Here is a 16,988-nt window from a genome sequence, read left to right on the forward strand (position 1 = left end):
AGAAGGGGGAGGGTGTGACTGTGCCATCTCTCACCCGGTCGGTACTTGCCCGGTGCCCACTGCCTGCCACCAGGGGATGGGAATGGCCACAGACCCGGAGCCATGGGTGCTCCCCCCCCCGCACCCGGTGCACCATGGAGGTGCTCGGCTCACCCGGTACCCAGAGGGGCCTTCTTTAATTTCACCTGCACTTAGGCACTTGAATGTATCTGAGCCTGAATATGCCTGGAAGAGCTGGGCAATAATCCCGCTGCACTGGGGCTGGTCACCAAGGGGTGAGATAAACCTTTGAATGCTCCTTGGCCCAGGTGCAGAGGGCTGTCCCCAGAAATTCAGCTGTAATTTGGTCACAAGGTGTTGGATTTGAGGGAACTTCCTCTGCTGGAGGAGTACAGTGGGGCAGTGGTGAAGTAATCTCTTTTGAGGCTACATCTTGTCTCAAATGCAATGATGGCTTTATGGTTCAGGTGCAACGCCGTCAGCAGCATAAAGCATAGGCTCTGTGGGAAGGATCAGTGTTGCCTGACCTTGAGAAGATGTGGTGGATGCAGGGACAGCCTGACTAGTACTGAAAGCAGCTGAGAAGCTGGGATAGCTGTTACATGTGGAGGTGCAAGACAATGCCTAAAGGCTTTTGGGAGGTGGGGGCTGAGCCCTCCAGCCAGCAGAGAAGGTAAGTGTGCCTTCAGCCCAGCAAGGGATCTCTTGTGGGGTTGCTTCAGAGCCCGTGAGGGACTGCCCTCCCTGGTGGCAAATCCTGCCTCTCCCTGCACGTTTCTGTTAAAAAGGCTGCATGGATGGGTGAGGAGAGGTGTCGTCTCTCTGCGGAGGGCTGGCCTACCCCAGGAGGCTGTAAGTGCACAAAGGCAGGCGAGAAGAAGCTGTGCCCCGAGGTTTCCTTCCGCCAGAGGCATGTGTGAGGGCAGCCCTGTTCCCAGATCTGCCACCAAGAGCTGGCTTCGACGCTGAGGAAGTCATCTTGTCTCTTTGCATCCTTCCCGAATGGCCCTGTCACCTTCTGAGGCTGGAAGCTCTTCAGGAGCAAGAATTGTCGCTCCCTGTTTGCTTATACAGTACCTAAAGTAATGGGGTCTGATTCCAGTGAGGCTCCAGGCAACAGGACAACAGTGCTAATAATGAGAATTAATAATTCATTTATCACTTTACTCTCAGTGAATAATCTCCAATAATGATGTACAATTTGCTGCTTCAGTGAATACTCTGATAGTGAAAAGAGCTGGTAGAATAAAGTCACAGGAGTGAAAGCCCCATGTAAAAGGAGTGAGAAAATGGTCAAGGCTAATTAAAAAAACTCCAAGGAATGTTTGTGCATAATCATTTGCAGTATTTGCCTAGATCTAGCAGTGTCCTGGATACAGTAAATGTGTGGGAGGGCAGATAAAAAGAAGAGTTGCTCGCTCTCTTTCACAGTTCTCCTTAGGGAGCCAGACCTCCAGCTGTGTGATCCCAACAAGGAGCCAGTGTCCTACAGTCACAGGCATGCAGGCTGGGTGATCTTGGACGTCCTTTTGCTGCCTTTAACCTCATTACAGGGTGAAGAAAGCGCAGTAAGAGGAAACTGCTTGCCACTGAAGCAATTAAGTGGGTATTAAATATTCACAACGTCCAAATGATTGGGGCATCCAGCCTGCAGATCAAAATCAAGCCTGCACTGGAAATGCAGAGGAAAATCACCTTTCCACATGGTATTGTGTTCAACACGGCTAAGGGTGAGTTTGCATGTAACTACCCTTAATAACTAATTGACATTTACTTTCCCCGCATTTGCTCCCGCCTTTCCTTCTCCCGTGATTACTAGATTGCTGGATTCGTACGGCTGTGCTCATTCATACCTAGAAGATCTGGCCTTTATTTTCATTTGGTTTTATTGCAAAACTGTTTGTGAAAAAGGCAGATACCGCCAGCAAGGAACTGTGTCGGGCTGCAATGTTGTTATTGCAAACTGTTGAAAGCCCATCTCTGTTACCAAATGGAAATCTCTTTCAGAAGCAGATTCCACTTGAATTATATTGTTTTATTTGTAGCACGGTGTTTACAGTGCCTGCTCACATTATCCCTCACTCATGTATAGTGATGATGCATAAGTTAGATTCCACAACACTGAGAAAATTAACGCTTCAGAAGAGTTTATCTCCCCTGTTATTGATGTTCTGTCTGTAGCAGCGTGCTAATATTCTCTCCAGAGAAATTGATGGCACTGACAAAAATCACTGAACTTCTCATCTAAATATCTAGATAAAAGATGGCATTTCACTATGTGAGAGGCATTTTTTGGTGATAGCAAACTGTTACGTTTTCCCCTTTGTGAATTAGAGGATATTTGTTAGGTTTTCCTTTTTTCTGGCCAACTTTCTGAAACATAATTTGGCAGATGTTATTTACTCATGATTTTCTCTCTTGTGTCTTTTTCCACAGAAGCATTAAAGCATTTAACTTTCATTTAGGCCACTGATTTCTATTGCTTTCAACTAGAAACTACATGTCTGTACACCTGGGCGGATCTGGGTCTCCATGCTGATCTTTCCACTGCTTTGGTTAAACTACGCAGCTCTGGCAGACAGCATTGCTCCTCAGCCATTCCTTAGCACCGAGAATGCTAAACCCGTGAGCCTCTGAGCCTGGATGCCACGTGCAAATCCTCCCAAGCAAGTACTTCTGGCAAGGTGAAGTGCAGTTGAAAGCCTGATGCAGCCTTTATCCAAAAATGGATTTGGACTTGAGGTGAGAATTTTATGTTAATTGTGATCACAAGGGCTCAGATGTTCAAGGCCTGTGAAGAGTAAATAATCTAATTCTTGTCGGATGCTTATGTTTCTTTGAACATGACATGCAGGAGTCATTATTTTTAGGAACATCCAGACTATGACCTGGAATTTATAATCACAGGCTTGGGTGTGTTTGCATCTTCTTCCATTTCATGGTGGGCTAAACATCACGTTTCAGGGTAAAGTCTTTTCCGAGTTTGTTTTCTCATTGCCTTTTCCCTGTTAGCAATGTGCCCTTTCTTCCTGTGAAGCTGTGAACATGGTTCTGAAATGGTCTCTTATGCCGACTCTTGAGGGGTGAGCGTGGATGATTTTCTTCACAGGGTGCAAATGAACTAGACTTTTGCAAAATGGATTCTGTGCTAAGTGGAAAAGCAGGCGGTTCTCTCTGCAGATGGTTGAACCTGGGGATTGCCCAGCAAGGTCTGTGGCCAAAGAAATAATGTCTGTCTTCCTCAGCTATGTTACTGGAGGGTGGAGGGGCATTTTTTGGATAAGAAGAGTCATTTGATTTCTGTGCCTAGTGGTGGACCTCTGAAGCATGTTAATTAGTAGAAATGATGATGACAGTCTCTTCAAAATGGCCCATTGTTAACTGAAATGTCAACAGTAATAAACTTCACAGAGGGTATCCGGCAGCTGCCGCGTTAGGCCGATGGTTTACCATTGACAGCCCTGAGCTGGAGCCAATGGGGAGGCTGATCCTTTGAGGAAGGGGATTTCCATCCCTCCCTCCCCAGCGCACCTTCTGAACGGCCGCTTGGCTGCGGCTCGTCCCGGTGTTGGTTGCCGCAGGGGCTTCAGCCGGGAAAGATGCTGCGTTGTGTAAATGCCGCTCAGCCGCTCGTTGATTTCACCCGTAGCCAGGTCCGTTAAATGAATCCTCCAAATGAATATTCAGCCTTAGATGCTCATAGGTTTGTGACTAAAGCCCTGTTGTTGGGATGAACTGCTAGAGCTTTCCTGTGCACAAAAAGCATGTGCATTTCTAGATAGAAAAAGGAGTATAAAATTTTAAAGCTATGAGGAATTCAAATATTTCATGCTTTGGACGGCTGATTTGAAAGTAAAAATCCGGGCAGGGATTTACTCATTTTCTCATTAAGCCACCTGAAACAAATCACAATGGCTGTGCAAGATGCTTTCATTGAAGGACACGGACATTTGCCAGCCCTAATCAAAACAGTGCAGGCTGGGGAATACTGCCGCTGGCAGACTTGGCCGGGCAGCAGGGAAGGCAGCCAGAGCCAGCGCGGTTGCTGGAGCTGGCGGAGGGGAGGTGTGCCGAGCTGTGGCAGCGGAGCATCTCCCAGCCCTGGGAGCAGAGCTCCCTCTGCAAGGCCACCAGCACCAGCCCGGCCCTTGTGCTTGGGTCATGGCAGGAGCTGCGGTGGCTGGTTCGCAGGCGATCGGGAACAACTTCTCTCTTGTGTGGGTGTCAACAGATACTCTGAGATTCATGATGCCTGAGCCACCATCCCCCCAGGTTCTAGGGACTCTGCAAGCCTGCAGACCACAGTGCTACCCACTGCTAAGTAAATGTTAAACCTCCGTCTTACAGGTGTGTCATGGGACTTAATTCATGCTTCTGAAGTACTTGGAAACCCTTGGATGACAAGCAGGCTAAAATATTGCTAGCCGCTGGGGAGCTTTCCCCTTCAGTGAGGAATTTGGTTTTTTTATTTAGTGAGCAGTGCTGTCTGAGGACTGTCCTGACAGTGATTATTTCTGAGGCAAAGCAGCAACACCTTCACAAGGTGCTGCTGAATTTTAAATAGACTACAGTTTATCACTGAAATACAGCAATGGAGTGAACAATCCCTGTTGCACCACTGCAGCAAGCCTGACCGAGACCCTGGCTCCAGAAATTGCTCTACAGCTCGATGCAAAAAAGGCGCACACAGACATCGCAGTGTGATGTGAACAGGTCCAAGGGGTCCTACCTCTTTTTTCCCCCTCAGGCAAAATCTGAAGGAGCCAGATAATTCGCCTTTGCTGTAGGAATGTGTCTGACCTTGCTCTGCATCTTTAAGTTGGGTAGCGATCCTGTCTTATACCTCGGGGGGAGGTCTGGGGCAGCTCAGGGATGCTAGTTAGAATAATGCAGATTATGTAAATGTAGCAGTTTTCCCACCATTTCTTGTGCTACCCGTGGGAGCAAGTATTTTCTGGTGTGTGAGTAGGCTGCAGAATTGAACCCTCGTCCTTTTTAAAAAATGCTTTACAAGAACAGAAATGTCTTTAGAGGTTCACTCGTCTGATACCCTAACTAGTGACTGTGAACACAGCACATGCTATGCAGAAGCCAAATAACCCTCCAGGAATTCTTCCCATTAAAATAATTGCTAGGGCAAAGGAATACTGCAAACAGCTGTGGTTCATCCCATAAACATATTCTCCCTCCTTTTGGAGCCTCAGCTTCCAACTTATGCCAGAGACTGTCAGCTGCAGGAATAGTGGAACATATTTCCTTTGCAGAAATGAAACGATTACTGGTGAATAAATATGTTGTGCATAGACCTGAACTATCCAGTGAGTATTGCATATGCAAAAAGGAAAAAAGTGACAGTGTTTGACACTGAAATGAGCTGAAGCGACAGTTCATCTGCCTAACACGATGGCAGCAGAGCTGCCTTGTGTTAGCAGCCTAGCAACACTGAGTTTAATGAAAAAAAAAAAAATCCCCTGAAATCAGTTCAGCTCTGAATGGCATCATCTTGCCATTACAGTGCACTCGCCCTGACTAGGAAGCAGGGTGTAAAATGTCACAGGGGATGTGCCAGTAGAGATCCCCCTGCGAACCCAGCATCCTCTCATGGACAGCCAGTCCTTCTCCACAGTGGCATGTGCATCTCCACCCCGGCGCACTGGTGGGTCCGGGTGTCCAGGCCCCTGATGCCTCTGCAGAGCTGCAGCTGAGAGCCTCTCCTTGGGACCCTGGGCAGATTTATTTGTTCTTAATACGTCTTTCTCCCAGAAATGGCCCCAAAATGAAAGCCTTTCTTTTTAGCCCAGGGTGGATGCCTCTGGCCCCGAGTCCGTCCACCTGTGCTGGTGAGCTCCCAGTCTGTTTCAGAGGGCTGAAGCTTCCCGGCTGCCCCGTTGGGCCACCAGCAAGGGTCCCTTCTTCTCCCTCTCTGTTCTGGCCAAGCTTCATGCCCATCAGACTGTGACTTGTAGCTGCTTTATAGACCGGCCGTAGCAGTGACAGCGCCGAGCAGGAGCTGTGGCTCTCCTCTTTGGTGGAGACTGCACTATTGCGAGGAAAAGCTGTTTTCCCGGGTTTTGTTTTACAGTATTGTGAAAAATATAACATGAGGCCCCGGGGGTAGGGAAGTCTGACTGACTAAGCAGGTTGTTAATACTTGGGCTGAGGCAAGGCTTAAATTTTAGAGCTGGCAGAGGAGTTGTTCTGCAGGGGTGAGTGTGCTCTGATGCTCACATGGTGTGGGTAGTAGTGGGATCCACCTTCCGACCTTCTGACTTGCTCTGAGCAAATAGCACTGTCTTGCCTTGCTCCAGCTTCATGCTTTTTATTTATTTCTGTGGTGGTGATGCTTTGGGGAAGGAACTTTCTGAGCCTTTTGTGTTGTGCTTGTGCCTGGCATTCTCAGTTAGAGCTGCCACAGGGTGAGGGTTGCTCCTGACTTTGCAGGTGCTGATGGACGATGCTTGCTGACAGCTGCCAAGGCCAGCGCTGCCGGGGGGGCTGCATGCAGTGTGGCCCCCGTTCCCTGGCTCAGTGTGCCCTGAGGGAGAGCATGCGCAGGGAGGGGGATGTGGTTGAAAGGTGGGAACCCTTTCACCTGGCTTGCCTTTGCAGCCAACAGCACCCCTTGGAATAAAGCCCTCGGTTACAGGGACCATGTGGGAAGATGTTAATGTGATGTGTATCTTCAAACCTTGGGCAGCCAGCTGCTGTCCTGCTGTCCACGTGTCTCCTGGGCATGGCTTGTTCCCACCAGCAGCATCCACTGGACCAGCTCAGACTGCGAGTCCTCTGTGTGCGGAAGGCGCCAGGGGCAGCATCCCTGCAGGCAGGACCACGTCTGGGTGGCCTGGGGTGCCGGTCACCACTGGCTTCTGTTGCAGAGGCCCGCAGCTTCACGTGGGGTAGCGAAAGCAGGATGGGTGAATCCCAGCCCGTGTCTTTAGCAGGTCGCTTGCCTGATGAGGGAGAGGGCTGTGATGGTCCTAACGCCCAGTGCTGGACAATCACCCAGCGGGGCTGAGCATCAGCCGTTGATGAGCGGCCATGGACATATCCAGGTACCCACATCCCCCAGAACTGCGGGAAACACTTCTGAACCAATTAATTTTATTCACGATATTAATGTCAGTGAAGCTGGAGCAAATGTTTTTAGGAAGAGTTGAGGGCTAATAGCGGATTGAGCTGAGGCTGTTTCGGCATTCCCCGTACAGCACCGCGGGGCTGGTTGACATGCAGAGCTGTAAGAGCTTCGATCGATGCACAGTCAGTGATACCCCGTGCCCGGGAAGCTCTGGGGCACCTCCACCACAACCTCCCAGAAGAGCCGGGGAGCACGCCAGTGTCCTTGCTGCCCGTAACGCCGGGACGCAGGCTGGTGTAGCCTCCAGCATTGCTGCAGGACTCAAGGTCGATGCCTTGGCTGGAATCAGCATTCAGAGATGCTTCGGTCTGGCTGCCCGCTCTGCTTTCCAACCAGGCCACGGAGTTAGTCTGACAATACTTATTTTTCACGAATATCAGTTGCCTTTTGCGTTGTTTCTTTATTATTTTGACCATGGGCTTTGCCAAGATGTAATCTAATCTGAGTAATTTACAGACGGGCATCATTTCAGTCTCAGCCCTATGGGAACATACGATTTCCTAATAGGTTGTGATTGCCTGGCTGATTTAAAGCACGATCTGAAGAAAAGCCTCATTTGGGAAGGGCTGGAGCTCCTGGGTGCACTCGCACCGTGCCTCTCCCCGCAGCGCTGCACAGCCCGGCCGTCCCTCTGCGTGGCCAGCGGCAAGGAGTGGGAGACCCTGAGGCCAGGGGAGCCTGGGGTCCCTGGGCTGGGACCACCAGGCACGGCTGGGCTGTGGCTTGCTGTTGCAGAAAGCCGGGTGAGAGCATGAGCCCCTGAACCCACCGATTGGCCCAGGGCAGCTGCCTGGCACTGGGCAGGGTGATGCGGAGAGGGAGGCGAGACAAACCAGGGCAAACCCCCGTCTGTAGCTGCAAAGGGACATTAGGGAAAAAATGCAGGGGTCAATGTGAACTGTATTTGCCCTAGTTTTATGGGCTTTCTATTTGTCTGACAAAGTCAGACCCTCTGACAGGCCCATTTATTTCTGTAAGCCGTGTCTGACTGGAGGAGATGAGCAATGGACACTGCCACCTATGAACCTGATGTATTGGCGAGCTGTCATCAGCCCTTACTGTCACAGCTGTATTTCTTCCTGCTCTGCGTGCGGGAAGGGGAAGGTTTTGCAGGGAGTGGTGTTCGCCCGGCTCCACAATCCGCCTGTCATGCTGCTAAAATAGACTGCGCCATATTTGCAAAATATTGTTAATCAAGACACACAGTTCAAGGCATTTGACTGGCACATCCAGTTAAGTGGTAGCAAACACATGTTGTAAAACTACTGTGCTGAGGCCACCTTCCTAATGAATGCAAAGTGGGAGCAATCAATCAGAGCCTTGAGAGCAGTCAGCACTCAGCTCCCTGCATCTGCAAACGCAAATTGAATGAACAATAATGAGTGTTATCTAATTAGTCCACACAGCTGCAATGTTACAGCCCCATATAGGACATACCTTGTTAAATTTCATGGTATGTATAATAGAGTGTCTAAGTTAAAATGATTGAGATTCACCATGTGCATGCCTAGTACAATGCAGATAGGTAGATTCTTGGTAATAAATGCATCATCCTCAGCAGATGGCCTCTGGATTAACTAATGCAAGGATCTCTTTAACAGTAAGCTAGTTAAAGTGCAAATTAGCCAGTGCAGCACAGTTGCTTAGAGTGTGAGTGCTTTGGCCCAGGAGCACTGGTGGGCTGGGAGCGGAGAACTCGCTGCCGTGGGGCTGGTCCTCAGTGAGGTTTCTCTCACTGCTGCTTGCCTGGGAGCTTTGTTACTTGGTTTGGAGGGTCCTGGGGGAGGACGGGGAAGAGAGCTGTCTCGGGGGCACCGCCAAGTGCGTGCCTTCCATGGCTGGTTTCTTTGGAGCTGGCGGTTTTAAGCCTTAGTCCTCTGCAAGCTATGGAGCTCTGTCCTTTGCAAACAGGTCTCCTCAGAAGCAGACATGCCTCCCTCACCCCAAATTACAGGGGGGAGTTCTGCCTGTGCTCAAGCTCATGCTGTCCCCAAACATTCCTCAGCAATAACATCTGTCTCCTGGTGTGACCGTGCAGAAGAATTTCTTTTGCACTGTCCAATAATCTTGGTGTTTTGAAGCACTTGGCGTGAAGCGATGCTGGAAAGCAAATGATAAATGATTTAGGATCGGTAGCTGAAAACTCATTCTCTCCAGCAGCCCCCGATCCTGTCAGGCTGTGTTTGAGCTGGATGCACATGCTGATCATCATCAGGGCTTACAAGTTTTTGAGTCACTTGTGAGTCAGCTCCAATTGTATTTGTAGTGACTTGTTTACTTGAAGGGGTTGGAGCATCCCTCACCCTTAGGCTCCGGGTAAGAATCCTATAGAAGAAGGTACGTTCCGGTGGGCAGGCCAGTGACTGTATTAAAACCTGATTCTTCTGGCCAGGCTCTGCAGCTGGATGATGGGGAGACCTGCCTCAGGACAGTCCTACCTCATCATCCAGCAGCACGAGAGCTACCCAGGCCAGCTCTCGCTGACCGAGCGCGTCTGGCTTTCACCTCCTGCATGGAGACTAGAAACCCATTTCACGGTAGTTCTTGGCAATGAGAGGGAGAACACCTAGGGCCAAATTTATCCCTAAGATGGTTTTATTCAAATCCATGTCAGGAATTTGGCCCAGGAAGTATTTTGGGCAATTCTTGCATCTTTGCGTCTTTGTCACCTTCGTATGCAACAATATCTGCTCTTCCCACAAAATCAGAGGTGACACTGCAGGGGATGGTGTTTAAATATTGACGCCTTAGCAACTTATGTTTTTACTACATTTTAAATTATGCACATTTTTATTGGACTCATAGGTTCGTCATCAAATTAGTTTCTTCCAGCTGCGCAGTAGGGTGTTTAGTAGCTCCGTATTGATTTCTGCTTCAACCTTTGAATTCTTGTGACTAGATGCATCTTAGTGCCTTGGCAAGGTAAACAAATCCACAGGCCTTTATTTGAGCACTGCTGGTTGGTAGCCATAAATGTGTAATGAACAACTCGGTATCCTTGGAATTAGATCTTCTTAACAATCATTAGTTTCATCCCTTGCCACTCTAATAAACCTCTTGGTAGCAGGCCAGAGCCAATTATACTTGTGCTTGGAAAATTATAAAACAAGGAGGAAAAACCTGTGTGTTGCCACAAATAAGTGAAAATTTTAACTGGTCTAAGACTGCGGCACATGCGGGACTCAGCTGTTGTCTATCTGAGGCTGAGAATTCAGTATTGGAGACAATATTAAGGGGATCTGTATTTCTTGTGTATGTTTACGGACTCTCATGCCTGATGCTCAGGCGGCACTGGTGTGCGTGTCCTGCTGTGGCAGCACTGGCTGGACCGCTGGGCTGCCACGTCCCTTGCTCAGGCTCGGCAGACCCAAGACACCTGCCAGGATGACCCAGTGGGTCGTGTCCTGAGACCTTCAGTGAAGTGACACTGATTAAAAAGTGTTTTGTTGAAAGATCCCTGGCCAACAACCCACTGAAATCCTTAGAAGCGAGGATGACTGTTACGGTATAGTGACCGAGTGACTTGTAATTGTTTGAGAGTGATGGAGAGCTGTGGGCACTAGTCACTGAAGCCCGGGCTGGGGGTCCAAGGGATGGATTTTCGTTTTTCCCTCTTTTCTGCAGCCTTGGATAGATCACGGAGCATCCCTCAGGCCCGGCTCCCTGCTCAGGTGCATCGTTGCCCGTCGGGGTGAGCCCAAGTCTGCGCGTGGCCCAGCACGGTGCCTGGGAAGGAGCTGGTGACTCTCGAGTCTTCCTGGTCCTGCTGCACTTGGAGTGCAGTGCCCACGCTGCTGTGCAAGGTGAGTTCTTCCCTCCACGTGAAGCGTTTACTCTCTAAAAATGCCGAAAGCACTGTCATCCCTTAGCTAAAGGAGAAACACTCCTGTGTAACTGGGTTTTTCTTTATATTTGGTGAACAGACTCTCTATTGTTCAGTAGGACTTTTGCAAAGTGCAGTAAGAAGAGATGTATTTGCACTGAGTACAACTATTGTGTGGGCTCTTCCTACAAGAAAACCATTAATAAAAGGTCCATTCCTTCTTCTTCAGGCAGTTCTTATGCCATCATACACAAGATGTATTTTTCAAGTGAGGTGATAAGTTTCTAGGATGCAACATTGGTTTTACCATAGAGCCGCTGGCATTAGTGAGAGGAGAATGGTAACATAAACCGTAAAAATAACAGATGGAAGGCAGATATAATAAAATGGAAGCACAGGCAAATTATAAAACCATTCAAACTGTTCATGCAGATAAAACAAGGAAACAAAAACGCATCTGAAATCACAAGGACCGGGTGTCTGTTGGGGAAAAAAATGTTTTTGTTTGTTAGTGTTGTTTGCAGTGAAGGCATTCAAGTTCAAAAGACCTGAAGGAGAAGCAGTGATTTCTGTTGCAGGGGGAACTTTTTATTTTCCATGTGGAGGCTTAAAGATGGTGATTTTTTTCTCAACCCACATTGCAAATGTTAACGTTCATCCTATGCCAATGCAATTACTTTATTGCAATAATAAACTATCAACTAAATAATTTAAGAAAGATGAAGGGGGAAAAGAGCTTTCAAAAATCAAAAGGGCAGCTGAATAAGACAGTGGAAACACAAAACGATGCTGGTATGTTTGACAGGATAGCTGCCAGGGGCAAGGCTGAGGTGGCACGGGGATAAGGAGCAGACCCCATGAGAGCAGGGATATCCCCTGGGGAGATGCAGGCACGCTGTGCCAGGAGGCAGGCTGCAGTTCGGGAGTGGCTTTAAAAATAGCTATAGCATGAATGTCTCTGTTTTTTACAGGAGATTGTGGTCTCAGGGGTTTGCTTTGAGGCTGGAATAGCACTGGGGTCTATGTGGGACTAGGGGCCCAGACTGTGGGGTGCTTTTTACTGGTAACCATGAATTCTCCCACTTGAAGTGGGACACACTGAGCATCTAGTTGTGGTCCAGACCCCCAGGGGAGTTACCGGCCATTGCGTCCAGGAGGGGATTATCCTTGTCGTTCACTGGTGGTGTTAGACATGCAAGCAAGGTCTCGGGCTTGCCCTTGGAAGATCCTGGAGCATCTCCGATGTGCTGCTGCTGCTCCTCTCCAGCATGTGCTGCTCCTCAGAGCCTCGGGCTTGCAGGCATAGTGAAACGGTGTTGTGGGAGTGAGATGTCTGCCTGTGGGCAGGATGGCTTGGTGTGATCAGAGCCCAGGACCTGTGAAGGTGAGCTGCTTGCAGGCAATGTTTCCAGAGGGGTGAGGCTGTGCGGAGTCCTGGTGAGGCTGCGTGTGGGGGTGGGTGTTACTGTGATCCTGTAACAGGGCTGAAAACTGTGACTGATACTCCTGCTGGGCTGGCAGGCTGAACTGACCTCGCTGCTGTTTGTGCATTGATCACAGCACTCACCGTGCCGTGGCGATTTCGAGAGTGACAGTAACTGATCCATAAACCCCTGTGGCTGAACACCTCACTGTGCAGACCCTGGCTTTGAGGGCTTTGCTGGCAGGTGAGCTCATGGCCCTCGGTTCATCATGAATGCCACCGCAGGGAAGAGGGATGCTGGAGGCTGTGAGCACCACGGAGTGTCTGGTAAGATGATTTTTAAAGACCCAAACAAAAGAGTAGGTACATTAGAGCATCCAAAATCATCTAGCCAGTACCCTGCCTCCAGCAGAATCTGGAAAAACACCAAGTGATCCATGCCTACAAACAAGTCTCCCAGTTTCTAGTAATTAGCAGATTAGATAATTCCTGAGCCAGAAGTTGCATTGGGACCAAGGGGCTTAAAAGCTACAGACAGGTTTCTCCTCTGAATTAATTGAATCCCTTTTTGAACCCACTTATCCTTCTGGCTGCCATACATCTCAGAGTTTAATCACACAGTGCCTGATGATTCAGCTGGGTTCCCCTTTCCCGTTGTACTGAGCATAAGGAACAGACGTTAGTAGTCTCACCTTCTTCACACCACTTACCCAAAATCTCACTGCAGGTTTCTACAACATCTGATGCTTATTAGTGCCTCAAATTTCTGAAGGCATGGGGTTGGGAGTCTGGTTTTTTTCTTAGTTACTTTATCAGTGCGTTAAGGCGGTGGGATGAGCTGTGGCTATGTTCTGAAATCTATCCAGAAGGTAAAAAAAGACCCTCAAGTGAATTTCTGTTGTGAAGTCTTGGAATTTTGAGGCTAATGTCATGTTTGTGGCAGGAGGAACTGGTTCACTGAGATGTTGTGTTTACTAGACGGCGATGCAGAGCTAGCGAAGGTAAAGCAGCAGCATGTGGTCTCTGTGGAGCTTTCCCAGGGCAACGAGTGTGGATGGGGCTGGAGGTTGTTTTGGATTCCTTTTGTTTCAGCATCCTGGGGTGCTGCTAGAGGAGACCTCTCCGTCTGATAGAAGGGGTGTTCTGAACTGTTACTGTATTTGTGAAGAATGTGCAGTAGCTGGTGAGAAGCCCGCAGCAGCTGGAGCTCAGGGAAGAGGGGTGCCGTGTTTCCGGGACTGAAGCCACTAGCCGTTTGCTGCCAGCAGCTCCTCTGCTCAGCTCCAGCCCTGTGTGTGAGCCGAGCCCATGTCTAGGAGCTAATTGATTGTATTCTCCTGTGCAGATTTGACCTCAGTAGTTGTACACCCTGATCCCCAACAGTGTGTGGTGGAGAGCAATAACATGAATGAACCCCAGCAGCTTGCAGCGACGGCACATTGCAAACAGCACTGACAATGGAGCAGACAGGGATGAGACACTGCAGGGCAGGGGGTGATCCCCCTGAAAGGGGTGACAAGTACTTTGAAACTGCTTTGAGATATGCTGTGCTGGAGTGGCAGGGAGAAGGGGAAGAAGCAAATAGACGCAGTTTGGCACCTTGATTTATTTTTGGGTACCCTTGAGCTGTATAATTGACTCTTTGTTCTCAAAGATTGGCATTATTACTCTAAATTTCATAATTTTCTCGATACAGAGCTCACTTCAGAATGACAGCATTTGGAATATTGCTCTGAAACATTTGGATCATTACAATGGAGCTGGGTGTTATAGCCAGCCATTATGTTTTACTCTGCAACGGGTGCAATTAGAGATACAGCTTGAAAGTAAAATGTGGGAAAATATGACTATAGGGGGGGCGAAAGGGAGGAGAGGAAAAATATTGCCTTAGAAGCTGATTCTGCATAGGTAAGAAGAAGAAGGTTCACGGCTAGTTCATCAGAATGAAACCCGGAGTGTTCCAGATGGGGCTGGCTGGCTGGCTGGGGCATTTTTAACACCCCGCTTGCTGCAGGGTCTGGCAGGTGTCGGAGCTGCTGCTTGAGCACAGGGGAAAACTGCAATGACTGCCGAGTTCAGCGGGCACTGCTGCCTCTCTGAAGGGCTCACAGAACCACAGGCTTGCCAGGGAACTGAGGCACAATGTCCCTCTTCCAGCCCTTTTCTTTCTTCTGCAAGGCTGGAGATGATCTGACTGACCAGTGCAAAGAGATGCAGTACTGTATCCTGTGGCAGTCGGAAGAGAAAATAACTGTCAAGTCTGGGCTCACGGAGTAAACTGGGAGTGGTTTAACCTTCTTACGAGTTGTACCTTGAAGAAGCATGAGAGCTGCCATGTTCCCCGGGACTGCTCGATGCCTCCCTTGCTGATTCCCCAGCTTCTTATCCGTGCTGAGCTTCAGGCACTGGAGCTGAAGGGATGATGTCCTCAGGACGCTGCCTGCCCCCAGGGTGTGTATGACAACGTGGATGTCAGCCCAACAACAGAGGTGGGATAATTTCAGGTCTCCAACCACACAACCTTTAAGAGCTTTCCCCAGTGTCTGCTCCAAGCTGTTTGCGAGTCTTGCCCAAACAGACGTGGTGCCGTGTCCCGGAGCAACTGCTCCACTGCTCTGGTGACCTCTTCCACACCATGGAGCTGGGTCCTGTGCCCCACCTGAGGAAGGGAAGGGGATGAGCTTTCCATTTTGCATATTTTGGGGGTTCAGGATCTGCTTGAGGCCATGTGTGGATGACAGTGATGTTTCCTCTTCCTCTTCTTGCTTTGCTTCTGGTTGAAAAGCTTTTTAGGTTTTGTTTGTTTTCAGAGGAAGAGCAAAGGACTAAAACCTTTCAAGCTGCTTATGCTCTCTTACAGATTTTATGCAATGATACTCTTATTTATAACGGCATCAGGTCAGATTTAGGCTTTTCCTACCAGTGTTTATGAAGATGCTGGCAAGTTTATGAGTCCTTGTCTTCCAGAGCAAATAAGTGCGTAACGTTTTCAGTGATCTTATTGTACCTACAGTTTTCTGCAGTTCACTCTGGAAAATCTAAACTGGAGAAGCCATTGGCATCTTTGTGGTGTTGGGGCAGGGGAGTTGGATTTGTTTGTTGGTTGGGGTGTTTTTTTGGCTGGGATTACAAGGCTAATACTTAATCAGAAATCCATAGTTTTCCATGGTTCTTAAAACATTTCAGTGTATTTTACATTTAAATAGAAATAAGGCCTCCTTGAAACAAATTTATTCCAGTTGGCTTTGCACATTGATGATTAGAGAATGTGGTTCAATTTTTTTTCTCTCATTCTGAGCAGTGTCTCATTAGATTTGCTTTTTATTGCTTTTCATATCCATCATGATTTGTGTCAGCAGAATGGTTATCTAGATGGACAGCTTATTATCAGCTTTAAGTGAAGAAACAGAACACAAGAATGGTTGCTAAAAAAAGGGAAAGGTAATTAACATTGGGTGCCAGAATATAAATGAAGCTTGACATTTCCACTTTGTTAATCCAAATTAACCCCTGTCTTAATGTTACAGAGAGCAGGAGGGGATGCTGCGCCTCTGCCCGTGTCTCTGGATCTCCCTGGCGCTGCACGTCCTGGCGCAGTGTGGTGCAGCGTGGCGATGCCCGGTGTGGCTTCACGGGCTGGTGTGGTGGGATCTGTTAAAGGTGCGGAAACCACTGCAGGGCTCCTGCACCCAAATCCGCGCTGCTTAACCTGAGCTGCAGGTCACCCATGGCAAAAGGTTTTAGTCTGTTGGGAATTCAGACAACTGTTTTTTCAGCGCGCTTTGCTGTCCCCTCCTTAATTTTCTCATCCTAATGTGATATGTCTGCAAGGTAATTAGGCTCAGCTATTTGATGTATAAAGTGGGAATGGGAGGGAGGGTCAGGGAGGACAAATTAAAATGAATCAGGAATCTTTAAGTGAAGAGAAAAGAGGACTGGAGGGAGCCATGATAACTCTTTACAAATACTTAGAGGGACATAATAAAGAGGACAGGGACCAATTACTCTCATTAGTCAGTGTGAACTGAACAAGTCTTGTGCTGCAGAAAGGAAACTCAGATTATGATGGAACAGTTGGAAACAAACAGCAGAGAAGGAGCCGCCCCGGGAAAGTGTGGGTCCTGTGCCCCGGGATGGCACCCAGAGGTGCTTCAGCCCTCGGAGGGCTCTTGACGGGCCGCATGCTGCTGTGCCCAGCTTGCCCAGACACACCAACTTGCCTCCGTAAGTTGCTGAATATTTTTGAAGACGTGTTGTGAATGTTCAGTGCCCCCACTCCTCTTCCTGCTGCCGGTACAGGAAACCTTGAACTTTTGTCCAGATGTGGAAGCTGCTCTGCTTAACGCCTTCCCATGCCGTAAGCCCGCGGCAGCAGCTGCCTGCCTGGAGGGGTGTGCTTCAGACAGCTTCGGGGAGACCAGACCGTGCCACTGATCCTGGTCTGCCGCTGTCACCTCTGGGGTCAGCACCAGGCTTGCCTGAGGCAGGCTGCAGTGAGAGCCCGTCCCCCAGGGCCAGCAGATATTCTGCCCCTGCCTGGCTGTCCTCTTGGTGCGGAGGGGTTATGGGTCCAGCCTCAGAGTGTTGTTGGGATCTTAAGGAAT

At 49.0% G+C, this 16,988-nt stretch overlaps 1 long non-coding RNA gene across 1 annotated transcript in view; it reads left to right on the plus strand.

The window, feature by feature from the left end:
• Nucleotides 1–326: 326 nt before the first annotated feature.
• LOC121080696 overlaps nt 327–16,988 on the plus strand; it is a 29,318-nt gene continuing 12,656 nt past the window's right edge. Inside the window, exons 1-4 of the long non-coding RNA XR_005825465.1 lie at nt 327–673; nt 1,554–1,730; nt 2,494–2,742; nt 10,763–16,044. This is a non-coding gene — a long non-coding RNA (uncharacterized LOC121080696). The remainder of the gene's footprint in view (nt 674–1,553; nt 1,731–2,493; nt 2,743–10,762; nt 16,045–16,988) is intronic.

This window comes from Falco naumanni, chromosome 1 (genome assembly GCF_017639655.2).
Source record: "Falco naumanni isolate bFalNau1 chromosome 1, bFalNau1.pat, whole genome shotgun sequence".
NCBI lineage: Eukaryota > Metazoa > Chordata > Aves > Falconiformes > Falconidae > Falco > Falco naumanni.